Source organism: Carassius carassius, chromosome 45 (assembly GCF_963082965.1).
Source record: "Carassius carassius chromosome 45, fCarCar2.1, whole genome shotgun sequence".
NCBI classification, from domain to species: domain Eukaryota; kingdom Metazoa; phylum Chordata; class Actinopteri; order Cypriniformes; family Cyprinidae; genus Carassius; species Carassius carassius.
The window spans coordinates 5,954,832-5,969,144 of NC_081799.1; the positions used below are offsets into that span (position 1 = coordinate 5,954,832).

A 14,313-nucleotide genomic window follows, 5' to 3' on the forward strand; every position below is an offset into this window, starting at 1 on the left:
CTTCTGGGATATAATAACACTAACATCTTCAGATGCAGATCAAGACACATTTATTAACATTTTATTATTATTTTTTTTTTTAACAAGAACATTTTTTATAAGCATATTACATAAGCTTATATCACTCATCTGACTGCAAATATCAGATTATGGAGCATGCAAAAGAAAATCGCAAACGGTGAGATTAAGAATATGTTTATTATAGCAATATTTTGCTGTTATTACCAATAAGTCAAACGCATAAATAAACATAACTGGTGAAGCGGCTGATATAGTGATTATCACACACAAATGTCTCTTGTTCCTAAAACGAACAGAATATATAATAAAAAAAATAATCAAAGAATGTGTTAAAGGGATAGTTCCCCTAAAAACAATAAATCGGTCATCATATCCTCACCCTCATGACTAAACAACATGAGTGGATTGTTTTTTAAGGACTGAACTATCCCTAAAAATGTCATGGATATTAATAACCATGGCCCCGCAGCTAATTAATAGGCACAAACATATGATCAATCATTCGTTTAGTAAAATAAACTCAACTCTGATGTGTCGTTACCAGCTACACTGCACGTTATCTACACAGACAAACACAAAGAAACCTCACTCGGGTATTAAGATAATGTTCTCTGTGTATTAGGTGAGTTTAAATGTGTTTTTCCTCTTCTCTTCTGATAACTCCATATAAAGTGCCATGCCCTCCATCTGGGGTTTAAACGATTGCACTCGCGACCCTTTCTCCACCTGCCCTCCTTCAGTTCTTGACCCTGTATAGACAGAGATTCAGTTTTCATAATTCTGCAGGATACACGGTTGCATGAAGACAACCTGAAAACCATACCTCAGTAAAAGTCATACCTTAAAGCAAAAATGACTCTATTACTAGTAACGCATCACTGATTTCAGTACGACTTGAGAAAAAGTCTTCGACTCTAAGTGCCTTGAGAGAACAATCCCAGCAGTCAACACCAAACAGAAAAACATCTGTCTCTATGGCTAAGACTTCTGTGTTGTCCTGTACCAGGTGCGCTACTGAGCAAGTTTACTACATCACAAAAGTTGGTTATGATGCAACTGTCCAACTGTGTTAGTTAGCAAAAGATGCGCTATGATAAAAGTGTCTTGAGGTCATTACATAGCGCTGTGCAAGGATCCACAAGAAAATACATCTATATATTAATCCAAAATCTGCTCCTGTAATCATAATTTGTGCTGAAGGGAATGAAAGTCTATAGTGTTCATTTCAGCTAAAAACTGAATCTCACAAGTTATATAAACTTGTGACTCCCACATGAGCACCACAGCTTAATAATGTTGCACAGTGTGTACAAACTGCATTCACAATTTGTCTTGAAATAAAAGTTTTTGGTGTTTCACTGCCTCAATTCAGATGGAAATTGCAGTAACTTGTATTTATAAGGTATGCTTTGGAGCAAACCTGAAGGTAGAAACTCATTTTTCCGTTGAGTCTGGGTTAGAAATGTCACAAGCTTGAGCACAGCTCAGTGTGTTGCACTCGTGTGCAGACCACTAACTGAGGTCTCCAGCTCTACAGGTCTACAGCTCTTCGAGCAGGATGAGTGTGGTGTCTCAGACCTGCTGGGATCAGGAGTGCTCCTCGGCGCTGCCGCTGAAAGAGCGACTCCGGATGTGGTTCCTCAGCTGTTCGATCAGCTCTGGATTCTGCTGCTGGATCTGCTGCGCAAACTGCTGTCCACTGAGAGAAACACGGACACACAGAACATCTCAAACCACAGCTAGGATTATAATTCTGCTTGGTGCAGTTGTATATTATACACATCACCTTTGAAGATCTTTCACGTGTAACACACGTCAAGTCAATCAAAGGTCAAAGAGGAGATGCTCACGCTTCAATGAGACTGGATATGTCAGATAATCCCCCGACTGCGGCCGCCGATCCCCCCACTGCGTTAGAGATCATGCCCGACATGCTGGTTTAGGAGAGTTAATCACAAACATACCGTCTCATGAGATGATATAGTGTGTGTGAGATCTATATAAAAAGTTATCCGATGTAATAAGAGTTGCGTAAAGCGATAGCTGTGAGTGCTTAACATGAAAACAAAACATTTTTTACATTTCAAACAAGTACATTTGAGTTTCTGTCTATATGTGAATAAATCTTAAATGAAATCTGGAATCGTAACTCTTGAATTAAACTTATCAAATTTATATGGACTGCTTTTATCATGTTCTTGTGTACTTTTTGAAGCTTTAACAGTTGATAATCAACAAATGGTGAGAAATAAAAAAACAGGGCAAAAGTCTTTTTAGCACAGTTTGAGAAAATGGGGACAAATTGTATTTTTTGGATAAACTACTCCTTTAAGTTATAAAAGTATACCACAATATTGTACCAAAAAATGCTTGAACGTACAGTTGCTGCACCTGCTGGTTCTGCATCACACTGGCAGCCTGTAGTGAAAAGAGAAAACGTTTGAGTGGATAGAAACTTCTAGTCAATGTTGATTATCTTAAAAACCACCAAAATAAACTTTTAGTTTTCATTTCTTTTTTTTCTTTTTTTGAAGGAAATGATTACTTCAATTCAGCAGGGATGCAATAAACTGATCAAAAATGACAGTATAGAGATTAATGTTACATGTAACAAAAGATTTCTATTCTAAATAAACACTGTTCGTTTGGATTTTCGATTTATACTGAAAATATATTAGTTTCCACAAAAATCTGGAACAACAAACTGATTTCAACATTGATAATAATCAGAAATGTTTCTTGAGCAGTACATCAGCTTAGATTTGTGCATTTACGTAGGTCTTAAAATTGAATCTGTCCTATTTTCTAAACAGCTGCAGTGTGCTAGAAACCTCCAGCTAACTGGCCCTTTAACTCTGGCATCCAGACAGATTTAAGAGGGCTCACAGGGGCGATTTATGACCCTTTTCATTAATACTATTAACAGAGAAATGTGAAACCCCTCACTTGCGCATACCATGCTAATGACAGCGGGGTTATTGATGAGGCTGGCCATGTCAAAGCCCAGTCCTGTGGCCGTCTGCAGGAACACAACGTGTCATTACTGGCTAGCTCTCATATTTAATTCCTCAACAGTGACACTCAATATACATTCATATGTCTTCATGGGATGGATCAAATGTAAACGCAGCTTCTTCTACTCACGGGGCTGGATGCTTCTTTTTGCTTCTGCTCTGCTGTCTTCAGGTTGGATTTGTAAGTGTCGTTTTCAGGATCTAACACCAGAGCTTTATTAAAATAAGAGATCGCCTCGGGATACTTGCTCATAGACATTAGTGCCAATCTATAATCATAAAGATAAAGAATCATCATTCTGAACAATGAGTTTATTTACTAGTTATATACATTTAGAAGAACATTCTAGATGAACTCTATGTTGTATAATTCTGCAGGGACGGGAATCAAATGGAACGAACGGATTCTGGTTCTAACTCTGATTCATTTGATTCTTTTCTTTTTCATAAAGATTCCATTAATGCATTTAAGTGAAGTGTCCACTTCTTAATAAGTGTTCCTAACAACAAATACTTAATTAAAAAGTATCATCGCAACCAAATATTTCAACTTGAAGTTTAACTCATGCGATTGATTCATTAAAAAGTGATTTGTTCACAAATTTGACTTTTATAAAAATCATTCATTTGCAGTGTCTCTTAAAAATGTAACTTAATTCAATTCCTAATTCAGGGAAATACGTAACGTTAAGGGAATATTAACTTAAATTAATGCTAAAACATAACTTGGCTGTTTAAAATCATATTTTAGTAATGTAATTCAAATAATTTAGTATTTATATACTATTATTGTATTTAGCAACATTTTAAATTAGCTTTTATTTTTATAATTTTGTTTACGCTTTAGACATTTTTTAAATTTTTTTGTAATTAACTTTATTTCAGTTTTAGTAATATTAATACTTAAACATATTGTATTTTATAGTTGTGTTTTGTTTATAGTTTTTCTTGTAGTTAGCCGCCGCTGCAAAATGCACAAGTTCATGTTTTTCATCTAATATTTATGTTTATATTTACTATTATTTCTATGCTATTTCATTCTATATTCGAATTCTATAATATTATTTATATAGTGTTTATTTACTAAAATTTTGAGTGATCTTTGAGTGATTTTTATACTTTTAAGTTGTCATTTTTAACTTGTCTTTGTCATTTTTATTCGTTTTTGAGATTTCTATTCAGCTTTCATATATTTTATTTCAGATTTGAGTCATTTTAATAGTTGCATTTATTTAATTTTATAATTGTGGGGTTTTTTTATCACTTTTTCTATAGTTAGTCTTCAAGGCAACATTTTTAAGTTTCATTGAAGTTCCTGTTTTCCATCTAATAGTTATGTTTTACATAACGTGTGCTTTATTTCAGATCCCAACAGTTCTAGTTCTGGTTAACAACAACATCACTGACAGTCATGTCACAATAATGAAAGCGTCTCACCCCATTCTGCCGTAAGCTTTGCTGTACGCCGGGTTGATGGCGATCGCTCGCTCACAGTCCCCTGTAACCTCAGTGTAGTGTCCCAGCTTACTGTGCGCCGCGGCCCTGAGAGAACAATCCCAGCAGTCAACACCAAACAGAAACACAGACGTCTCTATGGCTCAACGCATTCACCTGTTACAGTAGTACACTGCAATAATTCTCCTCTTTCATGTGGTTATTCCCTGATAGAGACAAAAGCATGAGTGTGCACAGAGCATCGGGAACACATCAGTTATTGATCAGTTATTGATCCTGATTTTATTTGTATCATTCCAATGGAAAAAATGTGATGACAGATGCCATTTAGTTATACATAATGCATCCTGAGAAATGAACTGAAGCTTGTTTTTAGTCTAAATACAGCAGGGAAGTGTGACATGCCCTCATTTTTCAGCTGCTCGGCTCTCTCTGTGTCCTCTGGAGATGGAAACGTCTCAGGTAATGAAACAATATCATTCTGTAAACCACAATGAGACGAGAGGCTTTGGGAAAGCGTGTCTAGAATATACTGAGCAATAAAAAAACAGTAGTCAAAATACTGAAAGAAACCCAGGTCTGTGTGCAGTAAAGGTAGTTACCTTGAGGAGGGAGTTGAGGAATATCTCTCTCAGCGGCTGAGGGCCGGCAAGATGATAGTCACTGAAGCTGATCTTGAAGTTGGTCTCCAGACACTGTACTGCTACTGTAAACAGGACAATCATATAGTTTATTTTTCAGTAGGTGCCATTATATAAAGAGGGAGTGCTCATATGTGTGTTTCTTCAACACTTTTAGCACTTTTAAGAAAGTAAGTAAATTTATTGTCATTGTGCAGTAGTACCATACAACAAAATTTGCTTGTGCATCCTCTAAGAAAACAATGCTCACATTCATATACACATTCACACAATAAATATAATTAAAAATAACAGGGCATCCGACATTAAACTTAAGTTCCATTACATAAAGTCCGTTCCTATAAAGTGCAACTGTGGTGACTGGGAGGTAGGAGTGTATAATTATTCAGTTCTGCAATGGCCCTTGCAATGAAACTATTCCGCAGCCTGGAAGTCCGTGCACTAAGAGCCCGGTACCGCCTGCCAGATGGAAGCAAGGAGAAAAGATGGTTTGAGGGGTGTGTCTCGTCCTGTAGAATGTTACGTGCTCGGCGGAGGCAGCGGATCTTAAAAATATCATCCAGTCGGTTCAGGGGAAGTCCAATGGTTTTTTCAGCAGATCTTATAACTCGATCAAGAGATTTCCTGTCCTTCCCTGTGCTATTAGCATACCATGCAGAAATCCCGTATGTTATGACACTTTCTATGGCACATTGATAAAAGATCTTAAGAAGCTCAGCAGGCAAATGGCTCCTTTTGAGTGTTTTTAAAAAGTAAAGTCGCTGTTGCGCCTTTTTAACCATAGCGGTAGTATTTATCTCCCATTTGAGGTCCTCTGAGATCATGATCCCCAAGAATTTAAAACATGATACCTTTTCCACTTCCTCACCATTAATTATGAGGGGTTGAGGGTCCTCCTTACACCGTCTGAAGTCCACTATTATCTCCTTTGTTTTCTTAACATTCATGGTCAAATTGTTGTTTTTGCACCATCCTGTCAATCTATCAACTTCATCTCTGTATGCATTCTCATCGTCGTTTGAGATTTCTCCCACTACAGTTGTATCATCCGCAAATTTTATCATTGTGTTCGAGGGGTGGGTGGAGATGCAGTCGTACGTGTAGATGGAATATAGCAACGGGCTCAACACGCAGCCTTGCGGTGCTCCAGTGCTGACGGACAGGCTTGAAGATCGGTATGAGCCCATGCTCACTGTCTGTGGTCGATCTGTCAGGAAATCCTTTATCCACATACACAGGCTGCTGCTAAGACCCAAGTCAAGAAGTTTAGTGACCAGCTGATTAGGAATAATAGTATTAAACGCTGAACTATGATCGATGAAAAGTAGTCTCACGTATGTCTTCCCCTTGTCCAGATGTGTTAGCGCTTTATGGAGGGCTGTAATGATTGCATCTTCTGTGGACCTATTTTCCCTGTAGGCATACTGATGCTGGTCCAGGTTGATGGGAAGAACAGATTTAACATGCTTCATCACCAGCCTCTCAAAGCACTTTGCAGCAATCGGGGTGAGCGCTACGGGTCTATAATCACTAACAATAAAAACTAACAGTGTCCAGTGTTTCATGATAAATGTTGCAACTGTCACAGTCTTGAATAGAGAACCCAGAAGCAGAGGTTATGCAGTACAGTTTATTGTTCAAATACTTCAAACAAGGAGACTGCCGTCATCAGACACAGATCTGTGAACAAACAAAATGAAGATCCTTGCCGGACAGATGATAGATAGGGACCGGAATCCAGTGCCAGACGATCTATGAGCAACAACAGTTCTCCGCCCTCGTGTCCGGTGCAAACAACTCGCAGACGGCAGGTGAGTGATGGTCCACAGACAGAAGGTGAACTGGGCCGAGAACAAACGTGAATAACCAACTCCTACTAACGTAACAACAGGTGAGGACGGGACAGGACAAGACAAGACTAGACTAGGGAATTCTCAAGAGAATAAATGCTGATGAGATCGTAACGAAGAAACAGAGCGTAAGCTCAACGTTCAACAATAATCCGACAAAAGACAGAGCGAACAGTGACTAGAAGTAGCCGAGAGAATTAGAGAGAAAAAAGGATCAGGTGAGAGATAATCAGTGTAAGTGTTGATTCTAGTGGGAAACAGCTGCGAGAGAGGTGAGGGGGAGAAACATGAATGGGAATGATTAGAGTGTGTGCGCAGCGCGAGCGCTGAAATAATAGTAATCAGCTGTGTGTGTGTGCGCGCATGTGTGAATGAAGGTAAACAAACCGAAGGAAGAGACCGGTTTATGACAGTACCCCCCCTTCAACGAGTGCCCCCTGGCGCTCCCGAAGGTGAAGACTGGCGAGAGCGATGAAAATCCTCAATGAGCAAGTGGTCCAGGACGTCCCGAGATGGAATCCAGCTTCTCTTCGGCCTCGAGGGCGAACATCAAGAAGCCTGCGGACGGTATAGATAGGAGAACCCTCAACAAGGGTAGAAGGCGGAGGGACAGGGCGGGCGTGCATCCGAATAACGGACTTTAAGCAGGACACATGAAACACGGGATGGATGCGTCGAAGACTGGGAGGAAGTTTGAGTTTGACAGTAACGGGGTTGAGAACCTTAATAATGGAAAAAGGTCCTATGTACCGAGGCGAGAGCTTACGGGAGCTGGACTGTAGAGGAAGATTATTGGTGGATAGCCAGACTCGTTGGCCGCAAATATATCTAGGGGCTTTAACGCGACGACGGTTGGCTGCTCGGCGAGAGCGAGCCTTGGTCCGACAAAGGGCAGTTCTCACCCTCCTCCATGTACGATGGCATCTCTGAATGAATGCCTCAACTGACGGAACGGAAACCCCAAGCTCCTGAGAGGGGAAGAGCGGGGGTTGATAACCGAGGCTACAATTAAATGGAGAAAACCCGTGGCAGATGACGGTAACGAATTATGCGCATACTCAGCCCACGGCAACTGTTCGCACCAGGATGAAGGAGCCTGGAATGCTAGACTGCGGAGCATACGACCTAAAATCTGATTGGCCCTTTCGGCCTGCCGGTTAGTTTGGGGGTGATAACCTGACAACAAACTGACGGTGGCGCCGATCTGCCGGCAGAACTCCCTCCAAAAATGAGAGATAAATTGCGGACCCCTATCAGAAACAACATCTGTGGGGAGACCATGGTGTTTGAAGACATGATCTACTACCGCCTGAGCTGTCTCTTTAGCAGAGGGTAATTTGGGAAGTGTAACGAAGTGAGCGGCTTTAGAAAATCGATCCACCACTGTGAGGATGACGGTATTCCCCATGGAAGGAGGGAGACCTGTAACGAAATCTAAGGCGATATGCGACCACGGACGTGACGGAGTCGGAAGTGGCCGAAGTAAACCGGCGGGAGGTGAATTGCCAGCCTTAGTCTGGGCGCAGACAGGACACGCAGATACGTAACGGCGAATATCACGTTCTCTAGTAGGCCACCAAAATCTTTGACGAATGACGGCAAGCGTACCCCTGACACCAGGATGAACTGAGACTTTAGACGAATGCCCCCAACGGAGAACTGCCGGACGGACAGGTTCGGGAACGAATAATAATTGCTTGGGACACTGTCGAGGAGTAATAGCGCGCTTAAGAGCCTGTTTGACTATCCGCTCAACCCCCCAAACGGTAGCCCCAACCACTCACTCCCGAGGGAGAATGTTCTCCTTGGTTGAGGCATCCTCTGAGGAGCCGAACAGACGAGACAAAGCATCAGGCTTGGTGTTCTTAGAACCAGGTCTATAGGAAATTGTGAAATTGAATCGACAGAAAAAGGGCGCCCAACGAGCCTGACGAGCGTTGAGCCTCTTAGCGGATCGAATATACTTAAGATTCCTATGATCTGTCCAGACAATGAATGGCTGCGAAGAGCCCTCTAACCAATGGCACACACCTAATGCCAGACGAATGGCCAATAACTCGCGGTTACCCACATCATAATTGCGCTCCGCGGAAGAGAGATGATGTGAATAGAATGCAAACGGGTGAACCTTATCATCCAAAGGTGAGAGCTGTGAAAGTACTGCCCCCACCCCCACATCCGACGCATCGACCTTGATGATGAATTGTCTCTCGACATCAGGATTGATAAGAATGGGAGCGGAGGTAAATAATGTCTTCAGACGGTCGAACGCCGACTGGGTCGCCTTGGTCCAAGTGAAACGGGACTTGACCGAGGTGAGCGCAGTAAGTGGGGCAGCTACCTGATTAAAATTCCGAATAAACCGTCTATAAAAATTTGCAAAACCTAAGAAGCGCTGAAGAGCGACTCGGGAATCGGGTACAGGCCAATCAGTGACGGCTTGAACCTTGGAAGGGTCCATACTTATTCCCCCAGCGGAAATGACAGATCTCAGAAACGTAACTGACTGAGAATGGAATGTGCATTTCTCAGCCTTTACAAAGAGGCGGTTCTCTAAGAGACGTTGCAGGACTCGACGAACATGCTGGACGTGCACTTGGAGGGAGGGTGAGAAAATTAGTATGTCATCAAGGTATACAAACACGAAGACGTTAAGCATATCTCTCAGGACATCATTAATGAGAGCCTGAAAGACAGCGGGAGTGTTGACCAATCCGAAAGGAAGAACCCGGTATTCAAAGTGACCGAGGGGCGTGTTAAACGCGATCTTCCATTCATCTCCCTCTTTGATTCGTACTAAATGGTACGCATTGTGTAGATCTAATTTTGTGAAAAACCTCGCCCCCTGCAAGATCTCGAAGGCTTAAGACATGAGAGGCAAGGGATAGCGGTTTTTAATAGTGATGTCATTCAGCCCCCGATAATCTATGCAGGGACGTAAGGAACCGTCCTTCTTTTTCACAAAAAAAAAACCAGCACCAGCGGGAGAGGAGGAAGAAACGATAGTACCAGCCGCAATAGACTCGGAGAGATACCTTTCTAAGGCCTCGCGTTCGGGCGCAGACAAAGAATACAACCGACCGCGAGGAGGAATAGTACCAGGAAGAAAATCGATAGCGCAAATCGTATGGTCGATGGGGAGGAAGAGAAGTGGCTCGGGAGCGACTGAAAACCGCTCGCAGATCGAGGTACTACCCCGGCACTCCAGACAAATCCCCGGCCTCTTCCTGAAACACAGAAACAGAGGAAACAGGAGGAATAGCAGACACTAGACAATCAACATGACACGAAAGACTCCAAGACAAGATAGAACCATTAGTCCAATTAATATGGGGATTGTGTTTAGCTAGCCATGGGTGGCCCAAAACAATAGGGGTAAAAGGGGATTGAAAAATAAAAAAAGAAATTGTCTCTTGATGGTTCCCTGAGATGGTGAGACTCACCGGTCGGGTGATGCGACGAACCTTATAAATGACACTACCATCCAACGCGAGCACAGTAGTGGAATCATCAAGGTCAGTAAGAGGAATGTCATGTTCACGTGCCCATCTCTCATCAATGAAGCTTGCCTCCGCACCAGAGTCGATGAGAGCCAGGCAGGAAGCAGAAGAGGTGGACCAGCGGAGAGTCACCGGGAGGGTAGTGCGCGTCTTGGACGAAGGGGGGAAGAGTAGTTGCGCTCGCCAGAACTCCCCTGGTTACTGGCGAGCTCTGGCGTTTACAGAGCAGGAGGACACCAAGTGGCCATCGGAGCCACAGTAGAGACAGAGATGGTTTATTATCCGTCACTGACGTTCAGCCGTCGAGATCCGAATACCACCCAGCTGCATAGGCTCTGTCTCATGATCACTCCAAACAGGAACAGAGGGTGTGGGCGGAGTTACTGGTCGCTCGGTCCTCAGACCGCGAGCGCGACAACGCATCTCAAAGCGCTTGTACAGACGGATCGCCAGCTCCACTAGCTGATCAAACTGCTCAGGAATCTCGCATGCATAAATCTCGTCCTTAAAGTCGGAATTGAGACCCTCAAGGAAGTGAGCAATAAGAGCAGGTTCATTCCAGCCTGACAAGGTTGCTAGAGTACGGAACTCGATAGCATAATCAGCCACCGAACGTCTTCCCTGTTGAAGCACCGCGAGCTGGCGAGACGCCTCTTGACCATGGACCGAGCGGTCAAACACCTTAACCATCTCCTCTTTGAACAGCTGGAAACGATTAGTCAGGTCGGAATTCATCTACCAGACGGCGGTTCCCCACTCACGTGCCCTGCCAGATAGTAGTGAGATAACGTAGGCGATGCGGGCTCGATCCTGTGCATAGGTGGCTGGCTGCAAGGAGAACACAAACCTCGCATTGAGTGAGAAAAGCACGGCATTGTGTGGGCTCACCGGCATAGCTGGGAGGATTGTTAACCCTGGGTTCAGCAGAACTCCCACGAGGAGGGGAAGCCTCAAGCTGATAGCGATGAAGGCGTGCAGTTAAGTCAGCAACCTGCGCAGTCAGGCTCTCCATGGAGCGACGAGTCTCAGAGATCTCTGCCTCGTGCCTGCCCAGCATGACTCCCTGCAGCTCAATAGCTGCACGAAACGGTCCTTCCCCCGCTGGGTCCATCCTGGGTCGGATTATTCTGTCACAGTCTTGAATAGAGGACCCAGAAGCAGAGGTTATGCAGTACAGTTTATTGTTCAAACACTTCAAACAAGGAGACTGCCGTCATCAGACGCAGATCTGTGAACAAACAAAATGAAGATGACAGATGATAGGGACCAGACTAGACTAGGGAATTCTCAAGAGAATAAATGCTGATGAGATCGCAACGAAGAAACAGAGCGTAAGCTCAACGTTCAACAATAATCCGACAAAAGACAGAGCAAACAGTGACTAGAAGTAGCCGAGAGAATTAGAGAGAAAAAAGGATCAGGTGAGAGATAATCAGTGTAAGTGTTGATTCTAGTGGGAAACAGCTGCGAGAGAGGTGAGGGGGAGAAACATGAATTTGAATGATTAGAGTGTGTGCGCAGCGCGAGCGCTGAGATAATAGTAATCAGCTGTGTGTGTGTGCGCGCGTGTGTGAATGAAGGTAAACAAACCGAAGGAAGAGACCGGTTTATGACAGTAACCTATGAATGGTACCCATTTTGACACAAATTATGACAGTTGTGATGTCATTTTACTCATTTTCTCAATAATAATGTGTATATTTTATATACATTTTCATGTCAATAATTAGAGTACTTTGTGCACGGCCAGTGAAGAGCACGTTTGAGATGAGACGTGATTAATATTACTCATTAACATCATTTCAGTCGAATTACACTTTAATTAAATTCTGCAAAAAGTATGACATTTTGTTTTATTTATTATTAGTTATTTGTGTCTATTCAGGATACATATAATGCTCGCTATGCACACAGACTTGTATTTGGCCATTTTATTACAACAATATTTAAAATGTCATTTAAATGACATAAAAAAATTTAAATGTGATGGAGCCAGTTTAGAAAAAACTTCTTTTCTAAATTGAGTTTATTTTTCTGTTTTTTTGTTCCACTGGACAAAAAGTGAAGAGAGTTAATGAGGTTAAAAATGATTTCATGTATACGCAAATTCATCTAATTATTACAAATGAGATGCATGCAAACTTGCTGAAATAATAGTCAAATAAATAAGTAAATAAGAGAAGAAAATGTAATGAATGTAAATGTAAAATATATAAATGTAATTATTATTTTTATTATTAATATAAAAATACTACAAAATATGAAAAGTACAAACTGCATGTATTGTTTTTAAACACTTGATTGCATGTTATTTACAATGAAATGAAAATATATTGTAGCTTAAATTTATATTAAATATGCAATTTGCTGAGCTCTCCAGTGTTTTTTTTTTTGGCCCAATTATACAGGACTTCAGTACATCTGTATATTTAATAATATAATTACTTGTATTGTTTATGATGCACAGCATGGTTGAAGTGTACCGGTGAATGCACTGAAAAGCATTCATGATAAAAAGAAAACTTTTTATTTTAGTAATTACACATTTATAATGATGAAGTTGCAATTTTGTACATTCATATCTATTTACTTCAATATATTAACTTTAGATGAAATTGCTGATAACACACTGAAGTTAAAATGATAAATCCCTATTTATGCTTATACATGAGGGTGACCTACCTTCCAGACTCTCCTGTTCATCTGAATTCAGCGAGCCACAGTGAGTCTGATCTCTGAGGAACTGAACGATAGAATAAGCCAAGCGCTTGTCCACTGCCATTGTGTCTGAGAGAGACCTGCGGAAAGATTTGGTGAAAAGGGATAGCTTTAACTGAGTCAGACAGGACACTAGAGGAGATCTGGCATGGACACCTGGGTCCGCTGAAAGAGCAATAATCACACAACAAGAGACCGCAGAGACAACATTTTACACTTCCAAAATATTCAATAAAACAGAAAAAATGATTAATGCATTTATAAACTGACACGGCTGTCAGTACACTGTGCATTAACCGAAATGACTATCTATAAATGTTTTATACTAAACATATTTATACACGTCATGTTGATTACATAACATTCATCTATCAATAACTTTATATGCTTGTGTTCACCAAAGCTATGTGGTTGTATTCTGAAATATACATCTGTTCTGATCCTATTACACAGAATAGTTTAATGCAGCTGTTACACACAGTGAGTTATTAATGGAAAACACAAGCCAAAACACATATGATGAAGCAGGTACGATGTAATGCTGACAAAGGAATCAGACTGTCATCCCACAACATGAAATATGATTTAGTGTCAGGTATAGGTCACAATAACCCGTTGACAGCAGATTCGCCTCCAAGATGTGATGTTTACACTGGTTTACACAGAGAGACACACTCACGGACAGAAGGAGAAACCGTTGGTCTCTGGTGCTCTTCAGGATCCCCGCGTCTCATATTCAGCGCAAAAATATCAGTAAAATGATATATTGGTGTTGTGCGCGCCCCCGCCCACCTACCTGGAGAAAGAGGCTGCAGCGCTCGCGCCAGACACAGCTTCGCGTCAGACTGACGCTCTGCACTGCGCGTGCGCCGGAAATATGCCTGCTCAAGAACTAGGATGAAGAGTTTATGAATCCTACTACAGAAAAGGAGCTAATTTATATAAGGTGTGTGTGTGTGTATATATATGGTTTTGGTTTATGAGGACACACATGTGTATAATGACATGGAAACTACAACGTAAACATGGTTTATGAGGACCTTAAAACAAAATGCTTTAAAAAATAGAAAACTGTGTTTTATAGACTTAAAAAATTGCCAGTGGTTATCTGTAA

General features: G+C 41.7%; 1 pseudogene; it reads right to left on the bottom strand.

Annotated features, from left to right (window-relative positions):
- Positions 1-632: 632 nt before the first annotated feature.
- LOC132127201 (small glutamine-rich tetratricopeptide repeat-containing protein beta-like) lies at positions 633-14,080 on the bottom strand (annotated as a pseudogene).
- Positions 14,081-14,313: the final 233 nt, after the last annotated feature.